Below are 13,666 nucleotides of genomic sequence, written 5' to 3' on the forward strand. Positions count from 1 at the left end.
CCCCCCCCCCATCTTCCTGTCTGGAGACATGGTGCCTCCTTCAAGGTCCTCTCCAGGGCTCACCCGTCATCTGTCACGGCCCTTCCCCCTCCAGTGGCTCTCATGGTTCTTTGTCCACCCTTTCTTCTCTTGGACTATTTGTCTTCCTCTTCTCGGTGTGCCAGGGTCCCTCATCCCCGCCCTTTCCACAGTGTTCCTTTCAGAGGTGCACATCTGCTCTGTGGTCCCTGCAGTCACTCAGCAGTGCTGTGTGTCTAGCGCCATCCCAGGAGTTAGGGACACAGTGAGAAACAAGTCCAACTCCGGCTCTGTCCTCTAGTCTATTGGGAGAGACCAACAACAAGCAAGGAAACAAATAAGTTGGGCTGGTGAGATACCTCAGTGGCGTAAGTGCCTGCCTGGCAAGCCCAAGGTAACTCCCAAGTTCAATCCCCGGTACTGAAAAAAAAAAAAACAAAAAAAAAACCCTAAAAATAATAAGGCAATTGTAGGTTCTGATAAAGTGTTTTCAGGAGCATAAAGTGAGTGGCATACGAGGGTGTGCAATGCTGGTGCCAGGTGTTAGTAAACGTGAGCAGGTAACATCAGCAGGGGCTGATCACTGCCTGACTTAGGGGACCCAGGAGTGAGGAGGGAGCCCTTGTGGCCCTGAACTGGGGACAGTCATTATGAAATATAGAATGTTTCAGATCCTGAGGGACCAGGATAAGGAGTTGAGCTGTGTTCCTTTTAAGTTAAGACTAGATAATCTAATTTGGTTTTTTAGAAGCTAATTTTATCTGAATAGACTTTGCTCTCAATTTCTTTTCTTACCTATCATCTCCTTCACCTTATTTACATTCAAGAGCAGCATCTCATTTCTACTTACCATCAGGGAGAATGCACCACCCAAACAAATGACTTAACCTTTCCAGGGGGACTTTTAGCACACTTAAAGTAGCTAATTGGATTCGGGCTTCTGAATCAAAAGAATCATAGATTTGAACAGAATTGACAGGGACATTAACTAATGTGGTCTGATCCTTATATCATATGTAAGGAATTGAGGCCCCAGGTGACCCAGCTTGTTCCAGTGCACTTCCACTGGTACCTTTCCAGTCCTTAGCTCTTAGAACTCGAGAATAGCTTCCTCCATCTCTAAGGCACCTATTTCAATTAAAAACAACACCTGAACATTTATGCTATGTCTAGAGTCACAGCCCACATTCACGTGGCCTAGAAGGAGAACATGAATGGTCTGTATACCAAAACCCTGGGATCTCACAGGACGTCAGGCAGCTTAGGGTCGGCAGGAAGAGAGAGCACACTGAATCCTAACCATTGGCAGGAAGAGAGACACCACACACACACAAAGTCAGTCTGAGAGATGAAGGGAGGCGATGAGAGCTGTATTCAAAGACCTTGGCAGGAAGCAGAAAGCACAGTCAATGTTTTAAGCAGTTCAGGATGTAATCCAGGAGACTACACAAGAACATACTTGCCAGCGCTGGAGAAGCAGAAGACAGGAGGTCCACACTGGGATCTTGGCCTCATGGAGCTCCAGGGGTGCGATCGGCTAGCGAGGACCTTGTACTGGAATCTTGGCCGTGAGTTCTACTAGCACAGGTTAGCAGTCAGCAGCCCCTGGGCACTCTCTGTGGGCTCCTCACCCCTTCCGTGGGACAGTGCCTCCACCTTACATATGCTTTTCAAATCTCATGCAGTACATCAGATCAGAAGAATCTGATTCATGTCCATAATTCTGGTAGCAAAGGATGCTGAGAAATGAAGTTTTTACTTTACAGTCTCTACAAATAGAAGGGGGATAAAGTCAAGCCATGAATGTAGGGTCACCAGATAAAATAGAGGCTGCCCACTTAATTCACTTTTCAGAGTAAGTGTCCTCCAAATATTGTATGGGCCATATTTATACTAAATAATTATTGATAGTTATCTGAAATTCCAATGGAAATGACTGTCCTGTATTTTTACCTGCAAAATCTGACAACTCTACAAATGTCCAGCACAGAGCCTGATAGCAGGGATTCCTTATGTAGTGGCGCTTGAGGAGCCCTCTCTGAGGAGGTGAGGTCTAAGAGGCCACCTGGCAGGTGCAGAGTGCACATGCACAAGGGGTGGGAAGGGCTTTTGAGAGAGACAGAACAGACTTGCAAAGACCTCAGAGCAAGAGTACCTTGGGTGAGCGTGCTGTGCTGAGCACAGGAAGCTGGAGCTGAAGACGGCGCAAGATAATGATGAGTTGGGCAAGCACCAGATCACAGTTCAGGTCTGAGAAGTGGAGGAAGACAAGACTGCACGTGGGAGACCCAGAGGCACTCGGCACGAGTGGCTTTCCACACAAGGTAGCCACCCTGAGGAGAGAAAACCAGACCAGAAATTTAGGCGAGTGATGTTGGCTTTAGCTAGTGGGATCGGAGGAGCCGGCCCTTGTGAAGTATATTTTGCAGCTGTGCTGACTCAGTTCTGTAGATATGCTGAAGTGGTCTTTGCAGAACAAGGGAGGAAAATGAAGATGAGTTCCTAAGCCCCAGTGTGGAGAACTGGGTAGGACAGGTGCTGTGACTGGACTGAGAAGAGTTTTGAAGGAGCTGTGGGTGTTCACAGGGGATCACAAGAGAGGAGCGAAGACAAAGGGCTGAGACCTCTTTTTTCTTTCTTTAATATTTATTTATTTTGTGTGTGTGTGGCCAGCTTAGCCCACCAGGGGGTGGAGCTGGCCGGCCTGTGGGGCTGGGGATTGAACCGCGGTCCCTGTGCTTTTGCTTAGCTTGTTCTAAGTAGGTGCTTTAGACCACTGAGCCATACCACCAGCCCTGAGACCTCTTTTTTCCAGGGAACAAGAGGGTATGACTGCTTCCATGTGCGGAATATTCGCTAACATGAATGCACTGTCTCTCTGTTCAGTTCCTCTTTTCTCCCCCTCTCAGCCATCTTTTCTACCACTTCCTCTTCCTCCTTATTCTTATTCTTTTTCTTTTTTCTTTCTTTCTTTTTTTTTTTTTTTTTTTTGGTTGCTGTCACCTTATTCCCTAGGCGGAGTTATAGGTTCAGCCAATGGGATGCCCAGAGCGTTGAAAGCTAAAAATGGGATCGCCCATGATTCGTGATTCAGCCTTCCAGTGGACGTGGAAGCCACTGTCCCTCTTTTCTGGACCCCAGGAAGCTGAGAGCAGGCAGACCAAGGGAGAGCTCAGCCTGGGGCGGGTGGCAAGGGAACAGTGCCATCTCCAGCACTGGGGAGCGCACCAGGCCAGGCCCCTTCACTTGATGAAGCTTTGCAGAGCGCAAAAGGATATACACGCCTTTTGCAAGCGGTGGCATATCAAGATTTGACTCAGTTCTTATTAGTTTTGTAACTATACAGTGAAAATAATTGTATGTTGTATAAAAAAGTCTGTCTGTCTGTCATATTGGGGATTGAACCCTGGAGTCTTGCTAAATTGCCCAGGCTTAACTTGAACTTGCAGTCCTCCTGCCTCAGCCCCCTGCAGCGCCTCCGTACCCAGCTGGAAGAATTATTTTAAGGATCCATGAAATATTAATTTACTCAATAAATATTTATTAGGCATGTACAGTGTGCTTGCTATAGTGTTGGGATCGGGGAACTCAACAGGAGACAGCAGACAGAACCCTGACCTCGTGGGGATTATGTTTGGAGGGTTATTAATAAGCAGATGACTAAAATGTATCAGGCGTGCAGATTAGTATTCCTTATTCAAAATGCTTGGGGCTACATGTGTTTCAGGTGTAGGTTTTTTTTTTATATTTTGGAATTTTGTATATACACAATAAGGTATTTTAGAGACAGAACACAAGTTAGAACATGAAATTCATTTATGTTTTACATGCACCTTATAAACATAGCCTGAAGCTAATTTTTATATTTTTAAGGTCTGCATTTTGACTGTGATCCATCACATGAATTTGGCACTTACACTGGTACTCAAAAAATTTTGAATTTAGGAATTATTTTCAATTTCAGATTTTTGGATGAAGGATACTCAGCCTGTACCACAAAGTAAAATTAAATTGAGAAGGCAAATGGGGTGGCTGACCAGGGCAGGCGATAAGCTACTAGGCAGCAGCGGAGCCAAAGTTTCAGGGAGGTGAGGGACCGGCTCAGGGGCTCCCGGGAGGCTGGTCTCAAGGAGGCAAGCGGAGGTCCTGCCCCAGAGTGCTGGCTGAGATGAGAGGAGGGCCGGGCAGCACGCACCGGGAGGGGCAGGAAGTCAGGTGACACCGCACAGGCTGTTGCGAGGCCTGCTCGACCGAGAGGTGGGAAGGGGCCGAGACTGGGCGTGCTGAGCCGGTGGTTTGCGCTGCGCAGAGGCTGCTGCGAGGAGCAGACCCCGGCTGTGGCACTTGGGCCTGTGCTGGGAGGGGGCGCTGCTCACGGCTGAGTCCTGCTTTTCCAGGGAGCTCAGGTTAGGTGGGTGTGTGAAGCGGCGTATGGAGTGAGGTGCGCAGCCCCAGATGAGGGCATGACTTAGGAGCAGCGGCGGGCACAGAAGGAACCAGGATGGCTTGTATTAGTGTTAGCCATTTCCGACTGCTGAGGCTTTTGTGTTTGTTCACTGATCTCTTACCTGCATCGGTGAGTGTGACAGTCCAGTTCCAGGGAGGAACCCGGGGCCTTGTGTATCTGCTGCGGTCATGGGCAGCCTGTGGCAGGCAGCGCTGTTGCTTCTCCCAGTGCAACCCTGGAATCCTGGCTTGGGGCCACAGCAACATCAAGAATATCAGAGAAGACATAGACCATGAGTCAGAAAAACCAAGCGAAAAACATGAAAGGAGGCCTGCGGCACAGCATGGGGACTCAGAGTGACCTAGAAAGACCTAATGAGTGGGGGCCAGCCCTGCCCACATGACAGTCTCCCTCCCTCCTTCTCCCCGTGACCTGTTGCCAAAGCATCCCAGGCACGTCCTGGCACCCAGCCTGTCAATTAGTGCCCAGCCCCTCCCTCTGACTCCCTCCTAAGGCGTGAGCCTCGGAGGTTGCCGGGCTCACCTCTGCAGCCCTGCCCTGCCGGGCCCTGAATCTCCAGGAAGAAAATTAGTCCAAGTTCTGCCTTGGGTTACATGGCTCGCTTGTCTTGTCAGCCCCTCCCTGCGCAGAGCGTGGCCTCTGTGTGGCACCCTTTTATCTGCCCCCTCTGAACACCTCTGTGAGCGTCCCTGAAACCAGGGCTTAGAGGAGGCGGCCACACCTGTGCCCTGCTCCTCGGGCCCTAGAGTGGCACGTGGGGCAAGAAGGGAAGGAAAGGCCTCGCGGGAGTGGGGGAAAGGGACCCAAAAGGCTCTTACAGTGCACAGATGTGGGTGCTGAGGAGGAATTAAGGAGTAACAGGGCTCCCAAGTGAGAAGGCATAGGAGGGAGAAGCAACAGCTCCAGAGGGGGATGAACAGGCACAGGGGAGGAAGAGAGGCTGGCAGAGTAACTGGGCTCAGGGGCTGGGGAGATGGCTCAGTAGGATAAGTGCTTGACTAGAATTGGCTGGGCTTGGGTTGCATCAGAATAGTGCGAAGCTGGAAATCAACTTGCAGAAGTGTTAGTGGCACTTTTCTATTTTTAGAGCACCTTCATCGTGTGCCTTATGTCATAATTCTTCCTGGTATCATGGCTCCCCACTTTGCAGGTCAAGAAACTACGGCTCAGAGACAAGTGACCCGCCCAAATCACACAGCAAGTAAGAACATAAACTACCTTTTGTCTTATACCACAGCAGCAGCTAACTTTGTGCATGAAATAGAAAGAAGATTTTAGACTTTAGGAAGTCACGGATTTCCATTCCACAGGTGCTTACGGGGCACTTTTCGTGCACAGTGCTGTGCATAGAAGACTCTAAGAAAGCTGGCTTTTGAAAGACTGAACTTCTAGTTGAGGAGCGTAGAACCAGACAGGGCCACTGCCGGGGCCTGAGGCCAGTGTGGGGCAGCTTTTACAGGGGTGTCTGTGGGGAAAGGGAGCCTGACCAGCCTGGGACATGGGAGGCGGTGGGAAAGGGCCTTTCGGCCAAGCTAGCAAAACCAGTGTGTAGGAGAGTACGGTGGTAAAGGAGAACAAAGGAGGCTGTGAAGGGATCAGAGACAGGAGCTACTCAGTGGCACCACTGCATGGCGTGGGGCGCGTGGGAGGGAGTTTGCAGCCGCAGCACTGCAGGATTGCAGGGTGTTTTCCATTGTGTCGGGGTAACAGGAACCCAAGTGAAGTAAAGAACATTCACTCGGCGTTGCTGTTTGCCAGCTGACACGCAAAGTGCTCTCACATGATTATGTAACTAATCACGTAGCAGGAACGAGGAGGGGGGCTGGCTGTAGCTCAGGGGTAGGGTGAGTGCGCCACATGGGCTCAACCTCTGCAGCAAAACAAAGCAAACAAACAAAAGAATGAGGAAAGCCTGTTTGGGTTGACAGATCTATCTTTAAGACCCATGATTAAAGAACCAAGAACAGAATATGATACACTGAATTATGATACATATTCCGGAAACGTCCAAGGGAAGGGGCAGAGGGCAGAGCCAGTTTCATCTGGAGCAGGGGCCACTGGGCCACCAAGCATGATGGTGCTGTGGTTGTGGCACTGTGCAGGGCTGGAGCTCAGAGGGCCGTGGGCTCGCCATGTTGGATGTTTAACACCAGTCCTCTGTCTTAGGCAAGCCTCAGTCTTGTTAGGAAAGCTCTGTTAGCATATATGAGCCCAGTCAGAATGGAGCACTGGCACATGTGCCTGTCAGAGAGCTTTTCAGGGGAAGAATGTGCTCTTGTTAGACTCGGTGCAGAGGCGGAGCTGGCTCGGGTGCAGGGCATCCTGGAGTAGGTGCATAGCCAGGAGCTGATGGCAGGGCAGGGAGGGAGGAGGCAGGCGTGAGACTGATGCAGGGGGACCTTAGGCTGGTGTGGATAGGAGAGACGCAGAGCACAGATTATTTTCAGGATTTTGACTGAAGCTATATATGCAAATAAAAGTTAAATAATGAGATAATTACAAAACAACGGAAGCTCTCGACTAGTTGCTACTATCTTCCTCTCAGCTCCTTTTTTTTTTTTTTCTTTTTGTTGTTTGGTACCATATCTGTAAATACCAGGATTAAATTATTACTACGTATTCTTCGATTTCAGGCATTACCTTTATAAAAGATTTTTTTAAAAAAAACCAAAATTTCAGTTGATTCAGAAACAAAAATTCTCCTAACTCATTATCCTTACATTATGACTATTTAAAAGCCCATACATGCACACGCACGCACACACACACGCATACATGTAGATATTTCTATGTGTACATATGCATATGTAAATTCCAAGAAAATCACCCTGGGCAATCACATGGAGTCAGAACCCAGGGAGACAGTAGCCAGAGGGACTTTTATTCCACCAGTCTTGCTTGAATTCTGTATGAATAAATATGTACATTAATCACTCATGCAGTTTGAAAAGAAGAGCCCATAAAACAATACAGAAGGCAATGATGATCATTAGCCACAGTTTACAGCTGTGAAAATCTAAGGCCCAGAGAGTTGCATAGTAATTTGTCCAAGGTCTTGCAGTGGGCAAATCTGTCTGGTAGAAAGCAGACTAAACCACAGAAGAAGAGAAGGAAGGGACGAGAAGACATGGGACAGCAGCAAGGACTGCAAGGTCTGTGCTGGGGACAGAAGTAAAGAGCCTGGGCAGGAGAGACGGAGAGAGGCGGCAGAAGTCCAGCCATAGGTCAGAGCTGTCTGCCGTGGAAGGAAATCGACAACAGCCAGCCGAGCCCTGCAGGAAGGGCATGAGGCCACGGCCCATCTCTGGAGAGCTTCCCAGAGCACTTGGGAGACAGGCATGTGCCCAGCTGTTTACTGATCCCCCAGTGAGTCACTGGGGCCCTGAAACTGATGCCAGGTGAGGTCACCGCCCCATAAGGCATGAGGAGCAGTAAGAAGGCCCTTGGGGTCCAGGAAGCCAAATCTGTCCAGTCAGAGGCCACTGTCACAAAACCAGCAAGAACTCATATCTGACAGGTTTTCTTGGGACACAGATGAGTAGGTATGGGAGTTAGTGGGAGGCTGTGACACCAGGTGGGTGACAAACAAGACAGCCATGAAAACAAAGTCTCTGCTTGGGAGGGAGCCAGGCTTCCCAGAGAGGGGAGCCAGAGCCAGGCCCCAGCAGGAACCCAAGGCCACGCTACCCCAAATGCAGCCTCGCAGGCCAAGACACGAGGGACTGTAGGGATGGAGCACCGCACTGTGAGCCGGACTGTGGGCCAGGCTGGAAGGCGTGCCCTGGACAGGCACGCGAGGCATGTGCTGCTCAAAGAGATCGCATAGTAGTGAACTGGGCTCTGCACACACAGACCCACAGTCCTGGCCACACCATACTTCCCTCCCTAAGGCCCAAGAAAGGAGCGGAGTGGCTGGGCCAGTCTGAAGCACATGACACTCTCTTTAGACCCTGTCCAGTGCCAAGGTGCACACCATCCACGAAATGCCAGCCTCAGACCAGGTTACTCAGAAACCGAGATCCCCAACACAAAGCAAAGCCACATTGTCATTTCTTCAGAACATAAGCCAGAAACAAAATAAAACAAAACAAAAACACAGTCATTGTGCCTTCCACAAAGTCCCAAACACCCCTTGCTTGGAACAAAAAGAGGGACTGCTAATGTTTCTCTTCCTCCCTCTTCCTGCTCTCCCTCCTTCCTTCCATCTTTTGTCCATCCCCTCCTCCCCCTCTCTTTTGCTGAATGAACCTAGGGCCTTCATACTGAGCTATATCCTAGCCTTTCTTTTTTTTAACATTTTTTCTTTTCAGAGGATTTTACTAAGTTGCTCAGGCTGGGCTTGAACTTTGATCCTTCTGCCTCAGCCTCCCTGGGTGCTGGGATGGCAGGCATGTGACACCATGCCCAGGTCCTCCCCACACCCTAATCATAGTTTTATTCTTATCTTAGCTCCTCTTTTGGTCAAGATATCCAGTCAGGTTACCTTAACAACGGCCCTGGAGTCCGGCTGCGGTGGCCTCCAATTTTAAAAAGGCAAACATGGCGTCAAGTGCTCCCAGAAAAAGGATGAGTCCCAAGCCAGAGCTGACTGAAGAGCAGAAGCAGGAAATCCGGGAAGCTTTTGATCTCTTTGATGCAGATGGGACTGGGACCATCGATGTAAAGGAACTAAAGGTGGCAATGAGAGCGCTGGGCTTTGAGCCCAGGAAAGAAGAAATCCAGAAAATGATCAGCGAAATTGACAAGGAGGGGACAGGCAAAACGAACTTCAGCGACTTTCTGACCGTGATGACTCAGAAAATGTCTGAGAAAGATACCAAGGAAGAAATCCTGAAAGCTTTCGAGCTCTTCGATGATGATGAGACCGGGACCATATCGTTCAGAAATCTGAAGCTGTGGCCAAGGAGCTGGGCGAGAACCTGACCGATGAGGAGCTGCGGGAGCTCACTGATGAAGCCGACCGACCGAGATGGAGACGGCGAGGTCAACGAGCAGGAGTTCCTGCGCATCATGAAAAAGCCCAGCCTCTGCTGAGACCCGTGCCATGTCTCCTGCTGCAAGCGCATGTGACTAGAGTGTGCCCGCTGTCCTCTGAATTCCGGCTCCCCATTGCCCTGTAGAACATCAGCTGTGGCCTTGAATCTGATTTGGACTTCTGAAAGTGTTTTTCAATATAAAAAAGTTCTTTGTAAAATGATCCGGTGATTCTTGACAGCAGAATGAGAGCACATCGGAGTAGGGGGAGGGGTCTCAGGGTCCCCTGCCTGTCGTTCCGGGGTCTGGTGGGGTCAGCACCAGCTGCGGTCCTCTGTCAGTGGTTCCCCTGCTCACTGCTGCCCGAGGGCCGTGTTCTCTTGCAAAACCCAGTGAACCCTTGTGCTGGCATTTGGATGTGTGTTAATGCTGTTTGTTTCCTCTTAAAAATAAAACATTTCTCAGTCTGGAAAAAAAAATATTCAGTCAGATATGCCTTACTTTTTTTTTCTCTCATATATTTTCCCCTTTATATTGATTTTCCAACACCTTTCCTTTTTTTCTCTTAGGACTTCCAAAACTACAAAATATATCTGCTTTAATAATGAATGGGGGGTGGCCAAATAGCTCAGAGGATTAAAACACCTGCAATCAGGCACAGGGGCCGGGGACTCAATCCCTGGGCCTGCTGTGCTGGTCCCACCCCCAGAACGTGCTGAGACGGCAATTGAGACTGGGCATCATGGTACGCATCTGTAACCCCAGCTCTTGGGAGGCTGTAAACAGGCGGATCACTATGAGTCTGACCTAGTAGTGAGACCCTCAACACCCTGTAGACCCTTCCCTAAAATACAAATACAAATAATAAAAATAATAATAATAATAATAATAATGAATTAGGGCTGGAGATACAGTTCATGGGTGCAGTGCCTGCCTGGTAAGCATGAGGTCTTTTTTTTTTTAATTTATTTATTTATTTGTGTGTGTGTGTGTGTGTGTGTGTGTGTGGCCAGCTCAGCCCACCAGGGGGCGGGACTGGCTGGCGTGTGGTGCTGGGGGATTGAACCGCAGTCCCTGTGCTTTGCTGAGCTTGTTCTAAGTAGGTGCTTTAGACCACTGAGCCATCTCACCAGCCCCATAATTTCTTGTATTAAGGTCAGAACATGGTCAAAACCTCTGTAATGTTACTGAATGTTAATATAACCTAATGAGTAAAGGAATAAATATTTTAAATTATCTGAGGTGACAATGGGGGTCATATTGTAACGGGCCTTGATAAGGACCAGATGAACAGCACTTAGGCTGAAGAATATAGTCTGCTTGACTCGGACTAAAAGCAAGAGGCAGTCAGCATCAGATGCACACCCATCAGTGTCCTGTTGCATTAAGCCCTGGATGTAAGACAAGCTGAGCACCAGTTGTCTAAGGCCAACAAGGCTGAGTACAGAAATGTTCCATCTTTGTCCCTAGAATTATTATTGCGAATATTTATGCAATCCACTAAAATGCTGTTTAATCAAGCTTCTGGTTCTAACTCTCATATTTAGCAGAGTTTTTAGTGTATTGTTCAGGGATCCAAATTATTTCCTTTGACTGAGGTAAAGTCTAAATAAAATAGTTTTAAAAATTAAAAGGGCCTTTCTCCAAAAATTATGCCAATATTAATACACCATACACTGACTCTAGATATTTAAGAGCACTGATTTTAAGGAACAAAACTTCTGGCTGAAACAAGTAAAAACAGAGCAAAATAAAACAAACCTAATGCTGGTCTAAAAACTGTCAAATCTGAAATTAAATCAGCAGTAGTATTTTCTATGTATTTATGTTGGATTTTTTTTTTTTTTTTTTTTTTTTATACAGGGTTCTGTCTTTCTTTCGTGTGTATTTTAGGGAAGGGTCCACAGGGTGTTCAGGGTCTCACTACTACATCTGACTTGTAGTGATCTGTCTGCTTGTAACTCCTCAAGAGCTGAGATTACAGGCACGTGCCACCATACCCAGTCTCAAAAGCTGTCTCAGCACACCCCGGGGGGTGGGGCTGGCATAGCAGACCCAGGGATCAAATCCCTGGCCCCTGCACCTGCTTGCAGGTGCTTTAATCCACTGAGCTATTTGGCCGGCCCTTACAGTTTTTAATAAGCTACATAATTATTGATTTTCAATAAAGTTAATTAAAAAAACAACAAATGCAAAAAGAAAAAAGAAGAAGGTAGGGAGTGCTATGTGAAGGGACAGGCCAGTGAGCATTCACTCTATGAGTATTTATGGTAGATTTTTTTTTAAGTTCTTTTTTTTAACCGAGGATTGAACTCAGGCCCTTGTGCTTGCCAGGCAAGCACTTATTCTACTGAGCTATCTCCCTGGCCCCCTTAAAAGGTTTTTTGAGACAGGGTTTTGCTATGTAGTGCAGACTAGCCTTAAACTCACTATATAGCCCAGGCTGGTCTTGAATTCACAGTAATCCTCTTGCCTCAGCCTCTGGGGTGCTGGAATTATAGGAGTGCACCACCACACCCAACAGCAAGTATCTATAGAGCACCCACACATGCCACAGATTGCGCTAGGTGCAGGACCACAGAAAGTGCTGCAGGATTCCTGCATCTCCTGGAAGCTCTCCTTGGGGTGACATGGAGATAAGTTTGACACCAAGGTTTGCCTGGGGGCTCTGGGCGCACAGAGGAGAAGTAGCTAAAGCTGGGGAAGGAGGTGGAATCCTGAAGGCTTTCTGTGCACTAGGACCCTGGAGGGGGAGGGACAGTCTGCAGACAAGGAAGGAGGGCAGGTGTGTGGGGGGGGTGAACAATGTGTGTGTGTGTGTGTGTGTGTTGCAGTTTGTTCTCACAAGAGCAGAAATATTGTAGGAGGCAGGCTACTTTAGGAGGGGGTTCAGGCTAGAGGCACTTACACTTCACAGCATGAAATTCAGTCCTTTAGAGAAATGGGCATTATTGAAAGTCCAGCAAACCTTGATATGGACAGATTAGACTTTAAGAAAACATTTGAATATCTGGAGCTTTCTTTAAAATCCATAAATTTGCTGGGTGTCACGGTGCACGTCTGCAATCTCAGCACTTGGGAGGCTGAAGCAGGAGGATCGTCGCAAGTTCCAGACCAGCCTGGGCTCTAAAGTGAGCTCAAGGCCAGCCTGGACTATATAGCAAGACCCTATCTCAGAAATAAATAAGTTAGGGCTGGGGAGATAGCTTAGTAGAATAAGCACTTGCCTGGCAAGGGCAGGGTCCTGAGTTCAATCCCTGGTACTGAAAAAAAAAAAAAGAAATACATAAATAAGTAAGTTAATAAATTAATTAAGCACTGATGATAGACTCTAGGTGGTGGGTATTCAGGCAGTCACTGCAAAGAGTTTCTAACTGGAATTCTGTCTGTTGAAAAATGTTCCCAATGAAGCTTTGGAAAACAGTTTCTTTGGCTTTGGTCCTGGAGCGTGGATTGTACTGAACAGGTCCGGAGGCAAAGAGACTAAGGGACCGCTGCCACTGCAGTCCTCACGTCTCCACGGGTGGCAGTGGTGAGGGCACCCTGAGGTCGGCGCTGAGACCCTGAGGGGCAGGGGGCGGCGGCAGGACAAGGATGCCGGGTTGAGACCACGGTGTCCTCCAAGGCCTCCTGCACCCACCCCGGCCCCGGGGGTCCTGGGCCGTGAGGGCTCTGTGGGCTTGTGGTAGGGGGTGCCAGGCGGGAGAGATGGTGCCTGTGGGGTGCCTTGGGCGGTTCAGCTGCCTCCTGGCTCAAGCCTTCCCTCTGCTTCCTCTGCGGCGCCTCTGGAGAGCTTCTGCCCACTTCCTTCTCAGAACCTCTGTCTTGACTTGACTCTCCTTCGCCTAGAACAACGATCAGGCCCGCGGGAAATGGGCTCCCTTTTCGGGGTTTCCAGTGGCTGTCCTGGCCCAAGAGACCCTTTTCCTGACTTTCGTTTTTATGCCTGACTTCCCAGGGAGAGACGCTGCTGTGGGCGGAACTGTGTCTGCCTGAAAGGTGCAGCGTGGTGGAGACCTCGCTCAGGAACCCGTGACTGCGACTCGTGCGACAACAAGTGCAATCAAGCTAGCTTAGCTTGGCGTTGTGGTCTCGAGTCTAGCATGGCTGGAGTCTTCAGAAGAGGGCAATCGGAATAGATAGAGAGCCTGGAGTGATGCGCGCAGCCGCCAGGGGGCGCCAGCAAACCGGGCGCGGGGCGGGGGG

General features: G+C 49.0%; 1 pseudogene; it reads left to right on the top strand.

Annotated features, from left to right (window-relative positions):
• LOC101570415 overlaps positions 1-9,520 on the top strand; it is a 13,481-nt pseudogene extending 3,961 nt beyond the window's left edge.
• Positions 9,521-13,666: the final 4,146 nt, after the last annotated feature.

Source organism: Octodon degus, unplaced genomic scaffold, assembly GCF_000260255.1.
Source record: "Octodon degus isolate 3935 unplaced genomic scaffold, OctDeg1.0 scaffold00405, whole genome shotgun sequence".
NCBI classification, from domain to species: domain Eukaryota; kingdom Metazoa; phylum Chordata; class Mammalia; order Rodentia; family Octodontidae; genus Octodon; species Octodon degus.